This window comes from Lontra canadensis, unplaced genomic scaffold (assembly GCF_010015895.1).
Source record: "Lontra canadensis isolate GAN:19392208 unplaced genomic scaffold, GSC_riverotter_1.0 scaffold10, whole genome shotgun sequence".
Taxonomy (NCBI): domain Eukaryota; kingdom Metazoa; phylum Chordata; class Mammalia; order Carnivora; family Mustelidae; genus Lontra; species Lontra canadensis.
This window is the reverse complement of record NW_022631004.1, coordinates 20,328,452-20,334,530: the sequence shown is the minus strand read 5'-3', so window position 1 is coordinate 20,334,530 and position 6,079 is coordinate 20,328,452.

The window sequence follows — 6,079 nt, the reverse complement described above, 5'->3', positions numbered from 1 at the left end:
TCTCTTAATGTTGTACAGATGAGACCAGCTGTTTGAGCTCCGAAGGTCAAAAATTGTGAAAACAAAAGGAAACAAAACAACAACAACAAAGAAAATCATGCAGTTAATCCACAAGCAATTACATAAAAATCTTGAAAAGGGAAGAAAGCAGCTTGGTTGATTTTTTGTTGGGGAAGAGGATTTGCCTCTGTAGCCACTACACACCTTCCACACCTCCTCAAAAGCCTGCCCTCCAACACTACTTATGTGGCCAAACCTGAGTCCAGCTCAACCTCATAGCCCATGAAAGGATTAGAACAGGGCGGCTGAAAAGTCATATAAAAATGGGGCCGCTGAGGGGCGCCTGGGTGTTCAGTGGATTAAAGCCTCTGCCTTTGGCTCCGGTGGTGATCCTAGGGTCCTGAAATCGAGCCCCGCGTCGGGCTCTCTGCTCAGCAGGGAGCCTGCTTCCCTTCCTCTCTCTGCCTGCCTCTCTGCCTACCTGTGATCTCTGTCTGTCAAATAAATAAATAAAATCTTTAAAAAAAAAATGGGGCTGCTGGAAGCAGAAGTGAGCCACTTTCCTACCCACATCCACTCATCTCATCCACCCGTATGTACCTGGCAGGCAGCTTGGAAAAAGAAAGCCTTGGATGATCACCATTTCTTTCTTTCTTTCTTTCTTTTTTTTAGATTATTTATTCATTTATTTATTTGACAGACAGAGACACAGCAAGAGAAGGAACACAAGCAGGGGGAATGGGAGAGGGAGAAGCAGGCTTCCTGAGCAGGGAGCCTGATGTGGGGCTTGATGTGAGGCTCCATCCCAGGACCCTGGCTGGGATCAGGACCTGAGCCGTAGGCAGACGCTTAATGACTGAGCCACCGAGGCGCTCCAATAAGCACCATTTCATATTCTTGAGCTTTCTCTAAAAACACTGGTCCTTATCTGAATGTGTTTAAACTGAACTTATGCAGCAAATGTACACCCACATTTTGATTCCTACTGATCAAAGTGGAGGTTTATGGGATCTAACCGTAGAGTCCCGGTTGTCAAAGGCAAAAATACTCTTTGCTGGTAACACAGAGGAGCTCATTCGCATCACAGTATTAAAAAGATATTTATCAGGAGATGGCTGTGAGATCAACATACAATCGACTTTCAGTTCTCTTCCCCCGTGCATCTCCAGAGGGACATAAATGCCTTCCCTCTGACCACTGGGCACTGTACAGCCACAGACTGTGGGGCTGGTGCAGCACTTCCTTTGGCCAAACTGACCTGCGGGGCCTGCAGAGTTCCATCAACCCCACACTGGTCACCACCTTCACTTTGATGCCTCGATGTGGGTGTGTAACTGACCATCTACAGAGGGAAGGTTTCAAATCTTCTTCTATGAAAACCACCCAGGGGCTGGCTGGCCTTCTCTGCTCTGGAGCTGAAGTTATTTTGTCTTAGAGCTGATGTCTCAATTCTTTCTTTAACATGAAAGCATAGTGGATCAACAGGAGTTTTGAAAATCTATACCCAGAAAGATTTATCAAGTCTAGTCCATTTTATCATCACTAAAGGGGAGTTTTGAAAGTATACCTTCCAACATGAATAATCTGGAAAAGAAGGAAGTTAAAATAAACTGCCTAATAGAGGTATGACATTAAAGAGGAACATAAAGCCCTGCAGTGGCCATTTAGGATCTAATTTTTTTTGGGAGGGGGCCACAAAAAATAATATGGAATGATGTCAGTAGCTAAAATCGCAGATGCACAGGGACTGCACACATGAAGCTACAACACAACTGATATTTGGAAGTAAATGAACTTGTGATCCTTAAAAAAAAAAAAAAGCAAAAAACAACAAACAAACAAAAGACTTAAAATTCTTATAAAAGAAAACCTGGACCAGGCTGAGAGTTTCCCAAGATTTTTTTTTTTTCTATTCTTTCTGTATTGAATAAAAGGCAGTGTATATCTTACAGAAAGAGAAATCAACTCACAGGACACTAAGAGAATAAAAGATAGTTAAAAATCACCAAGCGAGGCCATGCTTGCTTTTTAGACTCCAAACACATAACTCGAACCCCATTACCGCACGGTTGTTTTAGAGGTGATTTTTACGTGACAGCATGTTTTCTTTCATCGCCAAAGGAAAGGAAATAAAAGATTCCACTAGCTATATTAGAACAGGTTTAGATATTAAAGAGAGAAAACCATTTATTGTGTGGTGTTGTTGACTTAACGCCCCGTGCCACAGAGCCACTAAGAGATACTACTTAGCACCTTCTTGGAAAGCCAGTTGAAAGTTAGCAGATGGTTTCTTTCACAACAGTTTTGATAGGCACTTTTCCTGATCTCTTAACTCTGTGATGGATGAGGTATATTTTTTTAACACAGAAATCGTATGGCCGACTGTGAGGATAGAAGAAAGAAACAGGTGTCAGGTGATAGAAAGACACAGAAGATCAAGTTCGACTTGAAGAACCATTTCCCTTTTTTTCTTTTTTTTTTTCTTTTTCTTTTTAGTTGAAAGCCAAAAAAAGGGCTAACTCCCTACAAAGAGGAGATTTTGAAGATGAAAATGCAAAGTTGGGGATTTCAGACTAAAACTGTCTTTCCATCATAGAAAAATGCATGAGTGTTATGGCTTTGGGAGAAGATTAAGGGAGAGAAGGGTCTCCAGGAAAGACCCGTTAAGGCTATGAATTGTTAGGATAGGACGGTGTAAGTGTAGCAAATTCTTTTTACTCTCTGTGAATAGTACAGAAAGATACATAATTGTGTCTGGGGACTTAAATGACACTCTAAAGATTTATGACTTAAAATGAATGTAAAATATGAGTCTAGCAATGTCTGCTTTTTTTGTAGCTGTTACAGGGTTTGATTTGCAAATGCCATTTGATCCAGAGAAATGGAAATTTGTAATTTACCCGCCGGCATAACAGATGATCCAACGTTCATTTAGTCCCTTTCCCTGTACTGCTAACAGAATGTATTATGATTTAGTAAAATTACCTGGTATTTGGAGTGGAGGCTAGGGAGATTTAGAGGTGAGGAAGGGTTATATTACAGAACGATGTCTTCTAGGAAATAATCTTGCCTTGGGTGATATAAAATGAGCAACTGGTGAAGGCAGTTACATATTTTTTTTTCTTTTTTTCAGCTGAGTCCAGTAATACTCGACAACTGGCATTATCAGTACACACACATAACTATATTGCATTTCCCTTGGCTTTGCTCTCATCTTATTTAATATTCCTTCATAACTTTTCACTTAAAACATAGCAAGGAGATGTAGAAAGAAAATCATATGGGTGCATAAATAATTCATAGGCACCCGAAGGCATAAAAATCATGCTAGACAAAAACAAGTAGTAAGGAAGGTGAACAAGAAGTTAAATTTAAATGTTGTTAACACACACACACACACATACACACACACACACACACATCAAAAAACCCAGTGGAAATCTAACTGAAGGTGTCTGAAAGCGAATATAAAATGATATCTTTCTCTCCATGAGGGTATATGTGACCTTGCTCTTTGGCCCACATCATAGTAATTGAACTAATTCATCAGGGATTGTCTCAAACTTGAGGAACTTTAGTGTCTGTAAGATTATTAAGGTACTGAACTGTGAGCTCAGCTCAATACAAAGAGATTTGCAACTCTATTTACATGGTGTTCTTCACCTTCTAAGATAATATTCTGAACTCTGCCCATGCTTTCTTAGAAGCACTTGTCAATACATTTACAAACTTCAATGGTCTTAAGTCCCCAGACTTCAGAATAACAAAGGTTCTGGTGCTGAATAAAAGATAGTGACTGCACTTTTTTTTTCTTTTCTTTTCTTTCTTTTTTTTTTTTTTTAATCATCTCTACACTCAATGTGGGGTTTGAACTCATAACCTTGAGACCAAGAGTCTCATACTCTATTGACTGAGCCAGCCAGCAACCTCTGATGATACTTTTCAGAAATAGTATATATGTTTAAAACATAAAAGGAGAAAAAAAGTTCAACAGTCTTAGATTTGAGAATACTTTACAAAGCGTTCAACCATTTTTGTATATATTCCTGTAGCACGGTTTGATAGTTTATTTTTCCATAAGTAATGAAGCATGTACAAATATAGAAAAATAATATACAGTAATCCAAACCCCTAAAATTTAATTCCTAGATATGAGAGGCAGCCAAATTACCTTTTTATTTATTAGTGTTATACTTCCCTGTTTCTTTTTATTCTTCATACTGATAGATTAATGATAATAATAATGTTTAACATTCATTTAATATTTACTATATGTCAGACACTATGCTAAGTACTTTGCAAGATTTATCCCATTCAGTCCTCCTAATAGGCCTCTGAGTTATCCACAGTTAACAGATGAGGGAACCTAGATAAGAAACTCAGGCAGTGCGATAAAGCTAGTAAATAATGGAGCTGGATTCCAGCAGTCTCTATCCTGAATATGCATCCTCTTAAACACTGTGTTCTTTTCTGGGTTCATCATAGAAGAAATAGTCAGCGAGTCTGGGTGGCTCAGTCAGTTAAGCACTGGACTCCTGATTTTGACTCAGGTCATGATCTCAGGGTCCTGAGATCAAAACCCATCTTGGGTTCTGTGCTCAGCAGGGAGTCTGCTTAGGATATTTTCTCTTTCTCTCTTTCTCTCTTTCTGCCCCTCCCCCTGCTCTCTCTCTCTCTCTCTCAAATAAATAAATCTTTAAGAAAAGAAGAGGAGCACCTGGGTGGTTCAGTTGGTAAGCATCTGCTTTCGGCTTAGGTTATGATCCCAGTGCCCTGGGATTGAGCCGCATGTGGGGTTCCCTGCTCAGCGGTAAGCCTGCTTCTCCCTCTCCCACTTCCCCTGCTTGTGTTCTCTCTCTTGCTCTGTCTCCGTCTGCCAAATAAGTCAATAAAATCCTAAAAATAAATAAATTAATTAATTAAAAAAAAAGAAATGATTACTGGCCCTATTGTTTTGAAGCAAAATTAGGTATTTTGAGTGTGTCTTGGATCCTTACTAACGGATCTGTTGAACTGAAAGGACTTTCAGTTTTAACCAGCAAGTTATTGTAAATATGTATATCAAGGATTATGAAGTCGTAATGATGTGTATAATTACAATTACCTGTAGCATTATCTCCCAAACACACTATATCATTTTTTATTCAACAATCATTTTTTTGATCACCTACAATGTGCCTGGCTTTTTAAAAATAGTAGGAAGATTGGGACAAGAAATAAATTATGCACATATTTTATCTAGGTAGACATCATTCAGCAAATTTTATTGATATTTTTGTGCTCACTGTCACTTAAGAAATGACTAACAAATGCTTTTAATAACAAAATTGTCTGAAATCGCAGTCATATTTTTATTGAGAATTTCTTTCCCCAGGATGATTTAGATTTGTCTCTTAATCGCCTGCAGTTTGGGGGAATGAAGAATCAAGGGGATAACTTCTGCGGTTCCAAAATCATTTCAGACTCTTCGTGGGACTGGAGGTTCTATGGGGCACCAAGCATCCTTGCCTAAAGGAAGTCAAGAGGAGGGAGAGATGGGACAAAGTCACAGAGAAGGGATGCTGTCTTGCCCTCCATGTTCTTTACCCCAGTCAGTGGCAAATACTTTATTTTAATCCCATGTGCTCTCTCAAGGATGAAAATATTCTTCTCAGAGAATCCTTGATTTATTAGAGTAGCTGCTATTCTAAAGCAAAAACTGGCAGTGTGTTTATGAAAAGAAATGGTGGGGAAATGACAAAAATGTTATTCCCTCTAGAAAAGTGGTAAGAAAAAAAAAGAGACAGAGAGAGAGAGAGGTGCCTGGGAGGCTTAGTGGGTTAAGTGTCTGCCTTCAGGTCAGGTCATGATCTTAGGTTCCCCTGCTCAGTCGGGAGCCTGCTTCTCCCTCTCCCTCTGCCCCTCCTCTGTCCCCTGCTCCCTGCTCATTCTCTCTTTCTGTCTCTCACTCACTCTCTCTCAAATAAATAAACAAATAAAATCCTTAAAAAATAGGAGAAAATCTGGAAATAAGCAAAGGGCTTTCTCTTATGCATATCAACAAGATCACACAGAGAATTGCTTAAACCATTCCTCAACA